Here is a 19,953-nt window from a genome sequence, read left to right as displayed (position 1 = left end):
TCATCACTGGAGGTTTTTAAGAAGAGACTGGACGGCCACTTGACTGAAACGGTAGAAGGTCTCTTGCTAGAGCAAGGGGTTGGCCTACAAGACTCCAAGGTCCCTTCCAACTCGATTCTGATTCTGATTCCGGCATGCACCCTTGCAACAGATGCATTTTAATATTTAATAACTGGAAAAGGCTCTTCCAAAATTTGAGGGTAAATTCTGTCCCTCAGTCTGAAATAACGTAATTAGCTAATTCTGTGTAACTAAATTAGGGGGTGCAATTGCTCAGCAGTTAAAGATGCTGATCTTGTCAGCTGAAAAGCTGACAGCCTGAGTTCCAGGCCTGAGTGCTGAGTGACAGTTCTTTGCCCGAGCATCTGCCCACTTAGCAGCTGGAAAGCATGCAATGTGAGTAGATAAATAGGTACCACTTCGGCAGGAAGGGAACAATGTTCCCCGTGCCTCGGCATATAGTCATGTCTTCGGACAACACTGGCTCCCTCGGCTAAGAAACAGAGATGAGCATCATCCCCTAGAGTTGGACATGACTGGACAGGGAAAACTTGACCTTGACCTTTATGTATCTAAATGTGTTCAGTTGGTAACAGGTCATTGTTTTATAAATGATCTTTTACTACTCTACCAGTCAAAACTGGAAACTTTTCTTAATTATTTCTGCTCTAAGGTCCCCTTTCTGGCTGAAGGTCTTGTGGTGCAAGGATGTCAGGTGACAATTCCATCATTCTCAGTCAACAGAGACTGCTATAAGTCATGACACTTATTTGAACAAATTATTTCAGCAATAAATAGATAATGCAACTGATGAAAGCTAGAGCAAGGCCAGAGTCCTGGGAAATTAAGATGCACTAAACTAGTGATAATCATAACTGACTTCCATGGAAAACGTGCAGGAGATAACTCTAGAATGTAAACCACTGTCAGCAATACAGCAATTTTCTTTTATTTGTCAGTGATATGTATGATAGAAGATATTAAATTTGCTAGCGAAACACTAGTAAAATCATTTTTGTTTTAACAATCCATGGTGCAAGCCTGGGAAACCTTTGTTTGTGCAGACAAAGCCTGCCACCTTGTGAATAAGTCAGATCTTGGCAGGATTAAAGGAAAAAAAGAGCTTGCAAAACGTTGGCTGACAAACGTCCGGCAATTACTTTCTTAGAGATGGGGCAGTAAAATCAAATGTGTTGCCAGCTTTTTCTCAGCCTGCCCACTTTCCATCTTTGAGAGCTAGCTTGTGTTCCATGGGGAGAACTTTGGTTTCCTTTGTTGGGCTGCTCTGGGAAGGTTCAAGGAAACCTGAACGAAGTGAGTTTGGTTATCTTACATCGTCCATTGAAAAAGGCAAGAGTGTAGCCACTACACTGAAGTCTCCAATGGCCATTGTGCCCACCAAGCTCTGTAGGCTGGGGGGAGGGGTGTTCCTTTGTCCAGGTAAGTGTCAGGTTTCTGAAAGATGCCCTAAATAATTCATGAGCCTCGAGCCAAGTTTCAAAAGAAATCCAGTCATTTATTAGGAGCACCATTCTGGCAATACCCCATTGTGGTCAGACCTGACCTCATTTAAATTATGGCTGAACTTTGCCCATTTCTTCCCTCCCCTGAGTCTGTGTCATAAATCACATTCTCCAAAGAGATGCCCACCTCACAAACCTGCTGCAGTAATCTGAGATCCAACTTTGACCGAAGGTACGCGTGGAATGCGCTCCCCCGCCCTTTCCTCACCATGGCAACTTGATAAGAGGCATGCAAATGCTTTATGAGTTGACAGTAAGATTACTGAGTCTTTCCTTGGCAAAAGTTGACTAGAGTGTGATGGATATCTACATCCCAAAAGGCACCTTCTGGGAACTCCTAGCTGAGTGCTTTCTAGAATCCATGTGCTGCCCATGCATGACCAGTGTGCAGCCTTCCAAGACAAAAGCCTCATTCACCAGAACATGGCTTCTTCTCAGTGCAGGATTTAGGAGGCCTAGATTGTTAGGAATACCTGCTTCCCTTTGCTTCAAGCATAGAGATGGCTCCAGTCAAAGGTTTGGGGAAAGGATTTGGATTTCTTAAGTTTCTCATGCCTGTCAAAGGAAAGAGAATTTCAGGGAAGGCCTTAAAGATGCGCTACTGTTCTGAGTAGGGATACTCTGAGTCAGTGGTGACATCTAAAAAATACTATTGGTTCTGTGGGCATGGCTTAGTGGTGTGGCTTGGTGGGGGGTCATGTGACTGGGTGGGCGTGGCTATGTAGTCATATAACTGGGGGATCAAAAGACAGAAACTCACTTTAACAATGTCCTGCTGGAGCAGGGCTGGACTAGATGACCTCCTGGTCCCTTCCAGCCCTGGATTATCCTCTGAAGCTGCTTCTAGTGCCAAGTTTGTAGTCCTTCCTTCCTCTCCTTTTTCCCTCTCTCCCTTTCTTTCTTTTTCTTTCTTTCCCCCCTCTTTCTTTCTTTCCTTCTTTCTTTCTTTCTCAGATCCCTCACCCCGCAGTTTTCAGGGAAGCCTGCTGGGAGAAAAAACGGACACCTCACCCCACCCCCGAGTTTCCAGAGAAACTGTAGTAAAAAAAAAAAAAGCTTAAAAAGTAAAAGAAAAAAGTTCCGAACATCAGCAGTGCGACATCTAATCTTCTGAACTTTTAAAAAAACTTTTTTAAGTGTTTTTTTACTACCGGTTCTGGGAACCAGTAGCATTTTTTACTACCAGTTCAGGCAAACCGGCCCAAACCGGAAGCATTTCACCCCTTCTCTGAGTGGGGTTGTTGGGTGGATAGGAGAGAAAATGGTCATTAGTAAAGTCAGACATTTTTTGCTCAATGGAATCAGGAGATGATCAGCAAGGTGGAGACAGTCTTGGATCCTTCAAAGCATGAAAACGGAACAGCCTCCTTGGCCACGAAGACAAACAAGGAAGTTGAAACGGACTTCAATACAAACAAGGAAAACAAGGAAGTTCCTGAAGTCGGCCTTAGGCGCTGATCATAGAAGCAGGAAGGGAAGGGGAGAAGGGTGGGTTTGTCAATTCCCTCAGAGGCCTCTCCTCTCCTCCTTTTACGAGTAGCTACCTGGTGCCAGTTGCGGGCAAGATGTATTGTTTGTTTTCTCCTTGGCACTTAGCAACTATGACCATAAGGCATGATGTGCTTTGTAGCGAGCATTAAAATATTCTCCAGCTTGAATAAATGATGCAAATTATGCTTATGTGTGTTTTGCCAAGTCAGTTCTGCTTCCAATGTTTAATACAATCGGGAACCATGACAAATGCCTTGTAGCCAAGAATCCTGGGTGTGGAACCCCTTTGGAAGCATCCTGGTTAAGGAAAGTACCTTAAATAGAGGTATGCAAAGTGTACCCCACCCTTACCTTTGGGTGACGCATCAAAGACCTCATTCCATAAGTGTTGACCACGTCAGGGTACAAATGAAATCAATCTTATCCACATTTAAATTTAATTTGAGTTAAGTATGTTTCTTATAATTACTATTTCAAGCTTCGTTTTCATAATTGCCCCTTCATTTATGTCTCATTACTATTTATGTGCCAAATCCTGAGTTAATTCAGACTGGATTCTTACCCTTTCCAGAGCAAAGAAGTTAAACCCAGATCCTGTTGGAGAGCAACCATCAGTTGAGAAAAGGGTTTGAGTGAGGGATCAGTCCGGACTCATTGTGCCAGGTCTGACACCCCTCCCCCAATGCCTTTCAACTTTATCTAGTCTTCCCAGATAGAACTGCCAACCTGGAGATAATAGCAATAACCCTTAGAGTTATGTACCAGTTCACAGTGCTTTACAATCCTCTCTAAGCAGTTTACAGAGGCAGCCTCTTGCCCCCAACAATCTGGGTCCTCATTTTACTAACCTCGGAAGGATGGAAAGCTGAGTCAACCTTGAGCCAGTGAGAATCGAACTGTCGAACTGCTGGCAGCCAACAGTCAGCAGAAGTCATCCTGTGGAATAGGCAGAGGACAATAAAGTAACTACTTTAGTAACTTTAGACATATTGGTCTGGTTATTTGTGCCTGACCTATCCATTTGGATTTTGGTCTCAGTCTATTTCTCCAAAACTTCAGTGTGCTATGAAGAATGGCACACAAACACAAACACACACACACACACACACACAGAGAGGAGAGTGAGGCCCTTGTCATTTGCATTTTTTATCATACTATGATTGCGAGACAAGATAAAGGATTGGATTTAGTGACTAATTTGACTATCTTCAAATCACAGAGACAACCAGAAAGAGTTTTGGAGAGGACAAAGTGTAGCAACAATTTAGGTTTTTAAATTTCTTCATTCCAGACCTGCCTCCTTTTCTTTTGTCTCCCCCCCCCCCCTTCGATTTCTTTTGGATTTTTATTTTTAAAATACACATCAATACATGAACAGCCTGGAATATGGGTATCATTCATCTTGGGACAAGTAGCAATAATAATATTAATAATATCTGTTAAATTAATCAAACTTATAAAATCCTAGTGTTAATACACAAGTTTGTTTTAAAGTAGTTATTCAATATTTCAATGTTCCATTTAAATGACAATCACAATATTATTTGAGCTTACATAGTAATGCCATCTTTCAATATCTAATCTTTCCCTCTATTTATTGCTTTTGTTCTATTGTATAAAACATGTGTGTGCTAATATTCCCCCTATTTCTTATTTCTACCTCGATTCTGGCTTCTAGTCAAGCCACCATTACTAATCCTAGTGTTAATACACATGTTTATATTAGGATAGAGTCCTTTATTATTTAATTATTCAATGTTTCAATGTGCCATTCTAGTGCCAATCACCATATTATTTAAACATACTTAATAATATCATCTTTCAACCTCTAATCTTTCCATGTAGCTATTACTTTATATAGGAGTGTGTGTTCTTATTTCTACCTCTATTTTACTTTTTAATCAGCCTATCATCATCTTATAGTATATAGATATAGATATAGAGATAGATATAGAGATAGAGATAGAGATAGAGATAGATAGAGATATAGATATAGATATAGAGATAGATAGAGATATAGATATCCTTTCTATCCATCATCTTTTGCCCATTTTAATTCTTATTTGCTTTTTAGTTTGCCTCCCCTCCTCCTCTCTTGGATCCTTGTCTCTATCTACATCTGTATCTTTACTGTTCAGTCTCAACATTTCTCTCATCTCTATCCTCCAATGCTGCCTGGCCTCCAGAGTATCTACCCAGGTCCCTATCTCCCTTTCAAAAGTATCTTTCTGCTTATACGATTCTGTTTTTAAATCTCTTAGGGTACTTCCCCTTTGGTTTACTTCATCAGTCATTATTATCTTTACTATCTTCTCCTTCTCATCTTCTTGCTTTATTTGCTTTTCTGTTCTGCCTTTTCCTCTGTTTTTTCTGTTGTCTCCTCTCTTTCCTGGAATTTTTGGTCTTCATTCATTATCAGTTGCAGGGTATTTTCTATTTTCCCATTTATGCCCTGCAATATTTTTTTTATCTCCCTGTAATTCTTTGTCATTGTGTCCTTAATACTTAGGAACATCAACACCATTTCTTTTGAAACTTCACTTATTTCCCCCTGATGGAGCATATTGTCTTATTTCAGTAAGTCCTGCCTCCTTTTTGGAAGCAGCCCAACCTTGTTCTATTGTGTTCTCATGGCTCCCCAACATTGGGTGCTAGTTTAATTCCAAAACTCTGAAGACACTATTGCTTATCATCTTCATAAGACCACTTCAGTGGTGGGTTTCAATTTATTTTACTACCGGTTTGCTCATGCACACGCATGACACTTCGGCACATGCACTTTCCCCTTAAGGAGCAGAGTGATGGGGAGCGATGGCAGAAGTTCCCCCATCCTAAAACTCTCAGCCCGAAACAGAGTCTTCTAAAGGATCCTGGGCATCCCTACTCTAGTGAAGAGAAGGACCGGGGGAGACATGATAGCAGTGTTCCAATATTTGAGGAGCTGCCACAGAGAGGAAGGGGTCAAGCTAGTTTCCAAAAGACCCGAAGGCCAGACAACAAATAATGGATGGAAACTGACCAAGGAGAAATTCAACCTAGAAATAAGGAGGAATTTCCTGACAGGGAGAGCAATCAACCCATGGAACAGAAGTTGCCTTCAGAAGTTGTGGGAGCTTCATCCCTGGAAGTTTTCAAGAAGAGGCTGGACTGTCATCTGTCAGAAATGGTGTAGGGTCTCCTGCTTGGGCGGGGGGACTTCGTTATTCTGTTCTGTGTCTTGACCTCCTAGAGCCCCAAAGAAGAACCAGGAACATCCAAATATCTTCTGGCTGGTTGGGTAACCTATATAGTGGGTCCTTCACAGTTTGCCCCTGAGGGCATGATTCTGTCAGAGCTGTCAATGGTATCATTTTTGCTTGGGGGGAATGGGGTCACTTCCATTCATTGCAAGGCATCCCCTGTAGCGGATAGAACATGCCCAAGTACACATATTTTCCTGGCCAAGAACGTAGCTTGGTTTCCTTGCCTTTGCAAGACTGGAATTTTGGCAGAAAAGGAGAATCATAGAATCATAGAGCTGGAAGGGAACTTGGAGGTCTTCTAGTCCAACCCCCTGCCCAAGGCAGGAATCCTTATACCAACCTGGACAAATGGTTTTCCAATCTCTTCTTGAAAACCGCTTCCTGAATGACCTCTGAGAGGGAGGCTGTTCCATTGGTTAATCATTCTCACTCTCAGGAAACTTCTTCTTAGTTCTAATTTGGATCAATCATTAATAATGGTTCACCTGTTTCTTCTTGTTCTGCCCTCTGATCCTTTGGAGGATAAATTGGCCCCCTCTCATCTGTGACAGCCCCTCAAGTACTGGAAGACAGTTATCATGTGCCCCCTAGTCCTTCTCTTTCGACAGGCTAAATATACCTAGTTCCCTCAACAGTTCATCATACCGTTTAGCCTCCAGACCCCTGACCCTCTTTGGATTGTGCAAAGCAACCTTGCTTGTAACTTGAAATGTGTGTTCAGCATTCCCTAACAAAGCTCTGTCTTATATGCCAGAAAATGTATTTCTTTCCCCTTCTAAGGTCCATTGTTTTCAGTGTGCTGAGAAAAATCACGAAGTTTGCATAACATGAAATAATGTTTCTAACACTATGACGATCTGTGCAAGCTGTGCAAAGACTATAAGAAGTTTGACAAAAAGTTTTTTTTTCATGACTGGATGGTGAGGCTGTTTTTCCTCTCTCTTTCTCTGCCTGCTCTCTTAAGGTGGGATACAAAAATGCCATCAAGTCTTTTTGCTTTCTGCAGAAAATAAAAACTGATTATCAGTAGCCTCGTGTTCAGAGTTTCATGGGAATTATCAGATTCTGAGCTGAATTCAAAAACCTTACAATAACATAAGGTAGTGGAGTGTGTGTGTGTGTGTGTGTGTGTGTGTGTGTGTGTGTGTGTGTGTAGGGAAAACAATAATTCCATTTTGGGGTGGAGAACCACAATTCAGATGCTCAACAATGAAGGTTTCCTTCCAAGGATGCTTGGTTGTCATGGTAACTGGGCCCGTTGCTCTGCCCGGAGGCACAAAGCCATAAGATGGCCTGGCTCCAGAAGCACTCATGAGCCATGCGGAGGGGAAGCATTTTGGTTCGGAAGAACACATGGCCGGGGATGAAAATGGCTCTCAAGAGGAGGAGGGGGAGGGGGATGACAAACGACGGAGACCCCAGGGCCACATAAGGATTTGCAAAAAGAAAGTTGTAACATTTATGTGGTGGGAGAGAGAGATAATTAAATACTTGATTCGGGAGCCTTAATCGTGACTATATTTGATTGTTATGAAATCTAAATGGAACCAAAATCAGATTTAAATTCTGTCCCAGCCCATTCACTGCTTTTTTTTTTCGAGCATAACTGCATTGTTCAAATGTCATGTGTGCCCTTGGCCCAGATAATCAGTGGCATAATTTGTTGCATGTTTTATGTTGGGTATAAATGTCCTTTAACATCTCATGGCTGCTTTTGTTTCTTTTCTTTTTTAAGAGAGCTATAGAAAAGCCCACCAACAAAAAATCTACTGTTTTGATGGCCAAGCCCAGTTCCCTCTCCGCATTCATGCCGGTCCTTACGACTCCCGCACAGGAGAAGTCAAGGAAAGGCTGGATGGATTCTCCATTCCACCAAGTGCCACCCAAGCTGGCAGGAAAACAGCCATCGCGCCCCGCCCCCCCCCCCCCCCATGGTGTGGTGGTGACTTCTCCTTTAAAAGGAAAAAAAGTGGCCTCCTGTGGCTGGAAGAAGTTGCGTGTCACATCTATTGAAGCACACAAGACGGCCAAATATCCTGCAAAGATGGATAAAGATACCCTGCTTTTCCCCCTTCCTGTTTTTCCTGCCTTTATCTCCCTTTTCAGTTAAATGTTTTTGCTGCTGGCTGATCTTTAATAAATAAACTTCTTTTTTTTTCTCTCCCAGCTGATCTGAGGGGGATGCATGCTTGCTGTGATCTGGATCTGGGACTGATTGGAATGGGTGCAAACTAAACTGGAAATCACAAGATTTTTCTCCGTTTGCTGAACAATATGGTTAATCCAAGTGTGCAGCTACTTAGACGGTCAAATTTCATGGTTACTGCTAAGTCCTCGACTTGCGACTGGCCTTAAGTCCTCAACTTACGACTGGCTGCAAGTCCTCGACTTACGATTGACAGCCAGCAACAGCTCAGCCATGCCTGATTGGCTAAGGCGGGGCTGGCTAAGTGCATGCTGTCTTCTTTGTTCCCATTGGTCGCCCTGCTTGACAGCTCCGGTATAAATACCTGTCAAGCAGGGCGAGGTGCTGAATCTATTAGAAGTTTCTTCCTCAGCTCACGTGGACCCGAAATGTTCAACACTGCCAGGGCTCTCGCTTCACCCTCGGCGGTTTACGAGTTGAACTGGGAAACACTCATCACCAAACTAAAAAACCACTATGCACTGACTCCATCCCGTCATAACCCTTTCCCCAATCAGGCCTCTCCTGCCCAGCCACCGCCTTCCGGCAGCCTGTCCAAGTTCCACCTCCATCCGTCCGCTTACCTGGTTCGCTGATTCCACCTCCGAGGGCAGGTCCCAATGATGTTACCTGGAGCTCCACTCCCATTGGGAAGGAGCTACCACAGGGACATCTTACCTCATCGACTGCTCCACCGCAACTGAGGCATTCTGGGCGGGTCTGGTGTCGCCCCACCTATTTGGGTGATTACGCATGTACCACTGCCGCACATGTGTCCTCGCTGAGGGGGAAGAAGTGCTAAGCACTTGACTTGCGACCGGTCCTAAATCCTCGACTTATGACCAGCCACAAGTCCTTGACTTATGATGGACAGCCGGCAACAGCTCAGCCGCACCTGAGAGGTCAACACTTTGGCAACTCGAATCCTGAGCATTGAAGACTGGACAACAGAAGTGACAGATTCACTGAGGTAACCTATAACAACTTTTTATTAGAACCAAACAGCAACCAAAATGGTAGAACAACTAGTTCAGCATCACACTCTGCTTGACAGCAATTTATACTTGAGCTGTCAAGCAGAGCAACCAATAAGGAAGCAGTAAAAGTCCCGCTTCAGCCAGGCGCATCTCAGCCAATAGGCGCCATCCTTTAGTTGTCAGGCTGACAGGTCATAGGTCATGGACTTGCAGGTGGTCGTAGGTCGAGGACTTTCGGCCGATCGCAAGTCAAGGACTTTACACTGAGACCATGAGTTGTGTGACCAAATCAGCTCCCATCAATTGGTCCCAGCTTCTGCCCACCTAGCAGTTCAAAAGTATGCAAATGCAAATAGATAAATAGGTACCACTTCGGTGGGAAAGTACTGGGGATGTGAGAGGAGCCCCCTTGGGTGTCCCCTGGAAAATGGTGGTATCACCAGCTAATCCTTTTAACCCGAAAGCACCTTGGCAAAGGTGCTTCCAAAATGAATGTAGTAATACCTGGTTTCACCGAACATAAGACCCAACTGGAAAATAAACCCTAGCATGATTTTTCAGGATGCTCATAATATAAGCCCTACCCCCAAAATGAGCCCGGTTAAAATTGTCAGACAGACGCATTTAGTACCATATTTTTCCCCAAACAAGACCTAACCAGAAAATATGCCCTAATGCGTCTTTTGGAGCAAAAAGTAATATAAGACTCAGTCTTATTTTCGGGGGAACACAGATAGTACTCTTGATATGGGATTGGCTGCTGGCATTCCTCCTGATTTCTTTGTTGTGTTTTGCTATTGCTGTTTGTATCACATATTTCCCCCCCCCCCCTCTGCACTTCTATTTCTAGCACAAAGTAATATTTTAAATCATCATATAATTTATAGTTTACCTTCTGATCTTTTTCCAACTGAGACTTAATCCCCCCAAATGCAGGGCCAGACCTCCTACCACTGGCATGGGGGTGGGGGGCAGGATCTGATTCTACCTTCTGAGACGATTGTCCACCACTTTGGGGGAGATGGCAATTCTGGCATCTGGAAAAGCACGGAGAGTCCTTGTCTCCTTAGCTTTGTGAATCTGTTTTATCCATTTCCCCTTTAAGAATGGGGTGCATGTGAATTCTTTGGGGGAATCACAGAGGCTGTGATGGAGGAGGCCTCGGTGGCTCCATTTGGGAGTCCAAATTGCACTTTTTTGTCCATTTTCTGTCTGGTCTCTGCATGAATTCCTCTAGTGCAGGGGTGTCCAAACTTGGGAAGACTTGTGGACTTCAACTCCCAGAATTCTGGGAGTTGAAGTCCACAAGTCTTAAAGTTCCCAAGTTTGGACACCCCTGCTCTAGTGAATCTCTGCCGGTCACGAATTCCACGTTCTTCTACTCTTATTGTGAGGATTTTGCCTCCTAATCTTCAACCACAGTGATAATCCTGGACCATTATTCTTTTTAAATTACTTCCATGTCACTATAGCAACATTTTCTGAAAAGGTAGCTGCCACTGGACACCCCCCACCCCTAAAGCTACATCAGCCCCAAACATTCTCATTAAATTCAAATTTTGCCCACTGCAGACTCCTGGCAGAGATGGAGGCTGTCGGAGAAGAGAAAAGCGAAAGGACAAAAAGACTCCTGGCCTATTGCAGAAAGGGCAAGAAAAGGTGCTGTCCCTCTGCAGTTCAGCTGCACCGAAATAACCACAGGCGGAATTCATCATTAGGAATGTTTTCAAAAGGAGAAGAAAAAACAGAGATGAAATAGAGTTTGGTAGCTCCAGGCATGGCTGGGAAACGGCACTGGGCCACTGATTAGTATAGGCAGCGCAAAGGCCCCAAGATGTTCGCCTTTGTGCTAGGAAAAAGGATGGATCCCTTTTGGAAGACCCTTCAGAAGTCGCTCGCATCCATTGTGTTTTCTTGAGGGCCCCTGTGTGCTTCCAAAGGCTGACACTCCAGAGCAGTCATGGAAACAAGAGTCTGGGCAGAAGGGAGAGGAAGCCCCTTCCTGCCCACTTCTAAGCACTTGCAGCACAAGCTGAGTCCAGCCACAGACTGCAAATGCGGGTAGGACCCCCGTCATACAAAAGTCTTAGCCAGGAAGCAAAAACTAAGAGCAGTTTCTCCTTGTGCAAATGGTCTTGGAGCCGTTCATTTCCTTGATTCAACTGTTGTATTTGAGCACTCCAAAATGTGGAAGAAAAAAAATATATCCAAGTATGCTAAATAGAGCAGCTGCCCATTGAGTAGTTTGCCTTCGCTTGCAATGTGACATTTGAAAGCTTTCAGCCGAGGAGGGAAAACAACGGAGCTCCCACTAGAACGTATTTTGTCAAGATCCAATCTATCGTGGGTTATTCATCATGATTAAACAGAATATTTCACTTTGTGGCAAATACAAAATGGAGAGTAACAGAGTTGGAAGGGACCTGGGAGATCTTCCACTCCACCCACCCACCCCTGTTTGAAAGAGGAGACCCTATACCAGGGATGGATAACCTTTTTGGCACTGAGTGCCCAAACCGGAAGAACATGTGTACATGCGTGTGTATGTGTTTGTGGGCATGGGCCAGAAACCCAAAGATCGGCTGGCTGGTATGTGCATGCCTGTTTTCGGCTGTTTTGGGGGCCATTTTCAAGCCATTTTTGGACCGTTTTCTGGGTCGTTTTTCAGGCTGCTTTTGGCCTGAAAAATGGTCTGGAAACTGCCCAGAAATTGCCTGGTTTTTTTGCCGTTTTTCAGACCGTTTTCCAGCACTCCGGCACCCGCAAAGACCAGCTGGCCAAAAATCAGAAGAACAGCTGGCGACGGCTTGGGGGCCCACAGAGAGGGCATTGTGTGTCACCTCTGGCACGCATGCCATAGGTTTGCCATCATGGCCCTATGCCATTTCATACAAGGGGCTGTCCAGTCTCTTCTTAAAAATCTCCAGTGATGAAGCACCCACAAGTTCTTGTGGCAAGCAGTTCCTGTTATGTACTAAGCGCGTCCACCAGCAGGTGGCGCTGACCCGATCACCCCTGATTGGTCCAACTGAGCCAAATTCTTGGCGGGACAACTCCTGTTCTCCTATTGGTTACCGGTCTGACAGCTGTCAGTATAAATAGCTGTCAGCCGGTCTGTTGTTGTTCTGTTCTTACTTTAGTGTTCAATAAACAGTTAACCGTTCAGTAGCCTCCACGTCTTATTACCTCAGAACTTAAAAGTTCCAGTGGTTAATTGTTCTCACGGTTAAGACATTTCTCCTTAGTTCCAGGTTGTTTCTCTCCTTTTTGCAGTTTCCATCCATTTCTTCTTGTCCTGCCTTGTGGTGCTTTGGAAAATAGCTTGATGCCCCTTATTCTTCGTGGCAGCCCCTCAGATATTAGAACCACTGCTATCGTGTCACCTCTACTCCTTATTTTCACTAAACTAGATATTCCCAGTTCCCACAACTGCTCATCATACTGTAGATGAAATAGTATATGAATTCCTGCTATCTTTCCTCCTTGGTTTCCACCTCACATCAGTATTCAAACAAGACACTTTTGAAACCATTCTTTGCATGTGCTGCATAAATGAATTTCTGAAGGAGAGAAGGGAGTCGAAGGAGGGGGGGCATTTTTAGTAGAGGCCAAGAAGAAAGCATCCTGTGAGACAAACAGGGGCAAACCGTGTCCTTCAGCTCCCGCCCCATGGCAGCAATGAACAGCCCCCAGGAGAAGCTCCCAGCTAGTCCATGGAATTGAGAGGCAATGAGAATGGGAAGCCAGGAAGCTGATATCTCTCATTTGATGCCAATCTATTGTTGGGATCTTTTGCAATGGTCAAATAATTTTGCTTCACATTAAATGAAAGACAACCTGACAAGGTAGCCTTACGACATTGAAAACCACATCCTTTGCTATGCTTCAACACCTGCTGTTTATGCAAGAAATGCTAACCACAGAGCCTGTCCAGAGAACTCCGGACAGGAGAGAAAAAACCACATCCTATGGAAAGCTTTAACCAATTATATGGCTGTATGCTAACCTGTTTAGTTCTGCCCTGCCACAAGCAGGTAACCAATCATGTAATCACACGCTGTATAACGGAAACTTTTTGAATGCCTTCTGACTTAATAAAAGCAGGCTCCAGAACACATTCGGGGCTCATATCATCTCAAGGAAACTTTGCTGTCATCCTGTTATTTCATCTCATATATGAGCCCTCCCTAATGCAGCTGGCGACGCTGCAATCTATAGAAAGTCTTCTTGCAGTCATGAAGAGACCATTTCCTGGATACAACAAATAGAACAAATAGAATACAAACCGGGACTATTTCTGCTGGGAATAACGCTAGAATAACGTTTGCCCAATGTTGGAAACAGAGTAATATTCCCCCAGATGAATTAGTGATTCAGAAAATTTTGGATTGTGCAGAGATGGACACGTTAACATTAAGATTAAAGGACAAAGAGTCTGAATACTATGAAATTTGGGGAAAAAACCCGGTATAAATGGTTGCATAACAGGAATAAAGTTAATTCAGCCTGGGAAACAATAGAGAAATGTATAGAACTGTAGATGAATGTATATAAATGTGGAAGCGATATAAGATTGATATATACAGATATGATGACATAATAATGTTAATGTGATGATTGTAAGATGTTATAGAGGGAAAAAAACAATTAAAAAACTGTTTTTAAAAAAAGAGACTATTTCTTTATCTTCAGGTTGGCCCCGAACTAAAGCATGCTAGACCAAAAAAGGGGATGAATTTTGTGCTTGTAGGGATGCTTAAAAAGTCCCTTCAGCCAGATCGGTGACTCAAATCTCATTTATTTATTTATTGGATTTATATTGCCGCCTGTTCACCCAAGGCGACTCAATATGACTTACATCATATCCTTCCAACACCGATAAATTCCTGTTTTTCAAAGTCAGTCAGGCCTTCATCCCGACCAAACAGCAAGCAGCAGAATACAATTCTAGAACAGGTAATGCTAACCTATCTCCTCCTTTAGCATCTTGCAACAATTTATATTTCATTCTTGGGGTTTTTTTCCCCTTTGCCATACAAATTCACCAATGTCATTTTGCCATTGTTTAAATGATACAGCAGATGTTAATATTCATTCTGCCTGAATAAAAAATAATATCCTAGGTAAAGCACTAATGTTTATCACTGGAATTATGCCCAGTAATGACAGTTGTGATTTAACCCACTTTGAAAAGACTTTTTTGATAATGTATCATACCTTAACATACCATATTTTTCTGAGTATAAGATGCACCGGAGTATAAGACGCAGCAAGGTTTTGAAGAGGATTTTTTTTAAAAAAAAAGTTTTTGCACTCTGCAAACCTTCCAAAAACAGCCCGTTTTTCATGAAAAGGGACCCCCCTTTTTTAAAAAAAGGGTATGAGTTCTCCTGGGGGGTGGTGGGGGCAAAAGTGAGCAAACAACTGCCCATTTTTTGCAAAAACTGGCCTGTTTTTTGTCGAAGAAAAGGGCATGGATTGCCTTTAAGAAACTTATAGAGTGCTGCTGGGGGCTGGGGGGGCAAACGGCCCATTTTTTGCTCAATTCTGCCCTCCCCAGCCCCCAGGAGCACTCTGGAAGCCACCTAATGGCTATGCACTGCCATTTTTGCAAAGCGGGTGAGGTTTCTGTAGGCAAAAAAATGCTGTATTCAGTGTATAAGACACACCCCGATTTTTAAGCCTCTTTTTTGGGAGAAAAAGGTGCATCTTATATACTCTGAAAAATACGGTAGTTGTTTTGAAATAACTACACTTCATGCTGATCAGTGTTACCCCCAGGTGTTTAATTTTCCTTTCAATTTTGGAGCCAGTCTTTTTCTCAAAGTTTCTTGATCTTCTGCGCTCATAGTCTCAACCAACATCTTTGTTTTTTTGTTTACTTAAAATCGACTAACACACCCAAGTCCTTCAGTTCTTCATTCAGTATTCAATGCCATTATGAGCTTCTTGTAAGACCAAAACTGGCTCATCAGGAAAAATGGCCTTCAATCAGTAGCTCTTTTTTTCAAAAATTTCCAAAGCCATTATATTTTTTTAAAGCTTGCCTATATCTTTTCTCAACAAGTATAAAATGAAACTAAAAATCAAATTTCGTTTCTATAGATTGAATCACTTCACAGTTGTAAATTCTTTAAACATATCTCTGAACATTTTCATTTCATCTGATCCTTGAGGGAATTCTCTTTTCACACCCACGTACAATTACACACCCTTTATTACACAGAAATGCTCGAGAAGCAGCACAAGGTAGTCAGCAGTACCCTCTAGTGTCTGCAGAAATGAATTGCAGCTGGCAAATCCACTTGAAAAAAGAGAGAGAAAGGAACAGGGAGCGCCTTCCCTTATTCCAGCACAAAGGCTGTTCCCATCAAGCCTCATCCACGAATTCCAAACTCCAACTCCACAGCAGCAGATTCGCAAAAAAGTGAATGTCATTTTGCCCACCCAACAGCGCTCTCGTTTCTTTTTAAAATAGCCAGTAATCAAAACTTTCAGCCCTTTTTACTAAATGTGCAGTTCACTAAATCTACATCCAATTTATAACAGATTAACAGAATTGAAAGGGACCTTGTAGGTCATCTAGTCCAACAGGAGACCCTACACTATTTCTGACAGATGGCAGTCCAGTCACTTCTTGAAAGCTTCCAGGGATGAAGTTCCCACAACTTTTAAAGGCAACTTCTGTTCCATTGATTGATTATTCTCACTGTTAGATATTAGCATATATCGTAGTAAGTCTCCCCTCTGGTCCGCTGCTACAGCGGGAAACAGGTATCGTTCTGATTGGTCGAGGGGCGTACCCGATCCCTATAAAAGGGGAACCCTCCGACCACAGAGCAAGCTGGATCATTACTACTACTAATAAAGAGCTGTTAAGTCACTATGTGTCCGCAGTCTGTCTCTCGTTGCCCAGATCTAACATTGGCGACGAAGATGGGATCGAGAGGCAGATAGGACGAAGAACGCTACCTCCAGAATCTCCGGATTTGATCCAGCCCAGGAATTCGGCAGAAATTCCGGCAGCCATCTCAGATCACCGCAGCGCGGCAATTTCAAACAGAGAAGATGGCGATGCATGCTCCCCCCGCGCCTTTCGACCCAGCAAACGACGAATGGGAAGCCTTCATGATTCGTTTCGAGTGTTTCCTCGAAGCGAACGAATACACGGGGATCACCGACGCGAGGAAGAAAAACATCTTCCTCGGCTACTGTGGAAAGGAAGTTTTCAATACGGCCAGAGACCTCACCGCGCCTACTCCAATACAGGCAGTATCGTGGACGGCGTTGCAACAGGCCCTGCAAACTCATTACGCGCCAAAACCTTCCCGCCATGTCTGCCGCAAGGAATTCAACATGAGGAACCAGAAGGCGGGAGAATCCATCAATCAATACGTTGCAGCCCTACAAAAGGCAGCAACTCACTGCGAGTACAGGGATCTGGACGAGCACATCTTAGCGCAGCTCATCTGTGGGTTAAGAGACATTTCTCTACAAAAGAAGCTGTTGGCAAACCCGAATTTAACCCTACAGATAGCGCTGAATGAAGCAAGAGCGTCAGAGTCAGCAGAGAACTCATCGGTGACCATACAACGAGGGGCCAACGTAAACCAGCCAGCACCAAGGCAAACCAGAGTACACTACGAGGACACAAGCCCCGACTACGAGAATCCCGAGTTCGAGGACAGTCACCTGATGCAGAGCAGTCACTTGAGGCCTGGGGGGAGACCCGGATTCCGTTTGCCGCCCTGCGCAAGCTGCGGAGGGAATCACCCCAGGTCTACGTGTAGGTTCAGGAACGTTATTTGTTCGCATTGCAACAAACTTGGGCACATCGCACGAGTGTGCCGGAGCGGAGTCCCTGCCACACGGCAGCCACCCATGTACCGCCAACAGAAGCCCAACCCAGGGGCTTGGCGAAATCAAAAAGGGCGCCCAGAGAGAAATCCACAAGTGTTTACCCAGAGAGAAAATTTCCAAAGAGCTGAACGAGCGTATCCCCAGAGAGATTACTCACAAGGAGTTGAGCGAGCGTATCCCCAGAGAGAATACACACAAAGAGCTGAAAGAGCGTTCTATCAAGACGCTCAACGAGAGTATTTGCAGGATGTTGACGATGAGATAGAGTTGACCCAGAGAGAGGAGTTGCGAACGTATCTCACTACAATACATCAGGTCCGCCCTAAGCGGCCAAAAAGGCTGAGAGTCACAGTCCTTTTGGAGGGCTCACCCTGCGAGCTAGAAGTTGACACAGGATCGACCCTGACGATCATTTCATGGGCATCCATGAAACAGGCTATCCCTAGCCTCAGAAAGAGCCAACTACGCGCTCCAGACGTCCTGCTACGAGACTACCAGGGGAACCAAGTCCCCATCGTGGGCCAAGGCACATTCCACATCCGTTTCAAGGACATCGAAGCCCAGCTGCCCGTGACCATAGCCAGCGCGCCATTGCAGAACCTTCTGGGGCTTGATTGGTTTGAAGCCCTGGGGTTAGAAGTCACCGGAATCAACGCCGTGAGAAACAGCAGCGCGGAACAGATTTTTAAGGAGTTCGAGGATGTGTTCAGCCCCGGTCTGGGTAAGTATGTGGGTAAACCAATATCATTCAATTTAGACCCCAAGGTGGCGCCAATCCGACTTAAACCGAGACGAGTGCCTTTTGCACTCCGCCCAAAAATAGATAAGGAAATAGATAAGTTAGTGGAGCAAGGAATCCTTGAGCCGGTAGATCACGCGCGCTGGGAAACACCCATCGTGACCCCAGTCAAGCCAGACGGATCAGTCCGCATCTGCGCGGACTATAAATGCACAATTAATGTCGCGCTACAACAGAGCGCATATCCTGTGCCTGTAGTACAGCACTTATTGCACTCGTTGGGACCAGGAAAGGTATTTGCTAAGTTAGACATGGCACAAGCTTACCAGCAACTGCCAGTTGATAGCGCCACAGCGGAGGCCCAGACTATAGTGACGCATAGAGGAGCATTCAAATGCAACCGGCTACAATTCGGTGTGAGTATTGCCCCAGGATTGTTCCAGAGCGTCATGGAACGACTTTTGCAAGGGATACCGGGAGTCGTCCCCTATTTTGACGACATCTTGGTGTCCGCTGCAAACGAGGAGCAATTAAATAAAAGAGTCAGAACTGTTTTGGCCAGAATCAGAGAAAAGGGTCTCCGCCTCAAAAAGGAAAAATGCCAAATTAACGTGCCTAGCGTAGAATTCCTGGGTTATAGAATCGATGGTCAGGGAATACACCCCACTTCAAAGAAAATTAAGGCGATCCAGGACGCCCCCACACCACGAAACCAGACCGAGTTGCAGGCTTTCCTCGGATTACTTAACTTCTACAGCGTTTTTCTGAGGCAGAAGGCGACCGTTGCTGAGCCACTACACCGTCTACTCCAGAGGAACGCACCATGGAAATGGGGACGATCCGAAGCTGCAGCTTTCGCCGGGGTAAAGCGCCTGCTCACCACTGACTCACTGCTTGTCCAATACAGCCAGACCCTACCGCTGGTATTGACCTGCGACGCATCACCCTTCGGAGTTGGAGCAGTCCTCAGCCACAGGATGCCCGACGGAAAAGAAGCACCCATCGCTTTCTACTCCAGAACTCTTTCATCGGCCGAAAGGAATTACAGCCAAATGGACAGGGAAGCGCTGGCTGCTGTAGCTGGAGTAAAGCGTTTCCATGAATACCTCTACGGCCGCGATTTTGAACTAATTACAGATCACAAACCGTTGTTGGGACTTTTGGCGGGAAACCGCCCCACCCCGGTCTCCCTTTCTCCACGCATGACCAGGTGGACTGTTTTCCTGGCTGCGTATTCATACAAATTGATTCATCGACCGGGCTCCACTCTCGGACACGCAGATGCACTCAGCCGTTGCCCATTACCTGACATTCTGCCAGACCCCACTCCAGAAGTACCGGTATTGCTCATTGACTGTTTGGACTCTGGACCGGTTTCTTCATACGACGTTGCAAGGTTCTCCTCTAAAGACAATGTGATAAAGCAGGTTCAAACTTGGGTTTGGAGGGGGTGGCCGAAGGGAAACGTGGGCCCGGAATTCAAAATGTTTTGGGCAAAACGGGACGAACTCTCAGTGTTACAAGGTTGTTTATTGTGGGGGGATCGAGTTGTTATTCCGTATGTTTTACGTAGGAATGTATTAGAGGCTTTACATATGGGTCATCCGGGAATTGTTAGAATGAAGGCGTTAGCAAGAAGTTACGTTTGGTGGCCAAACATGGACAAAGAAATAGAGGAGTGGGTGGCCACTTGCGACCCATGCCAGGAATCGAGACCAGCACCCCCGGAAGCGCCCGCCACAGAATGGGAGAAACCTAAAGCACCCTGGTCGCGAATACACATCGATTTCGCAGGGCCATTCCAGGGTCAGACTTTCCTTATAGTTGTGGATGCATACTCAAAATGGCTAGATGTAGTCCTAATGACTTCAACCACGGCAGAGGCAGTCATTAAGGTTCTACGGCGACTTTTCGCCACTCATGGCCTGCCCGACCT

Source organism: Natrix helvetica (assembly GCF_964273705.1).
Source record: "Natrix helvetica genome assembly, chromosome: 11".
Classification (NCBI taxonomy): domain Eukaryota; kingdom Metazoa; phylum Chordata; class Lepidosauria; order Squamata; family Natricidae; genus Natrix; species Natrix helvetica.
The sequence above is the reverse complement of the archived record's forward strand: the minus strand, read 5'-3'. Positions refer to the sequence as shown.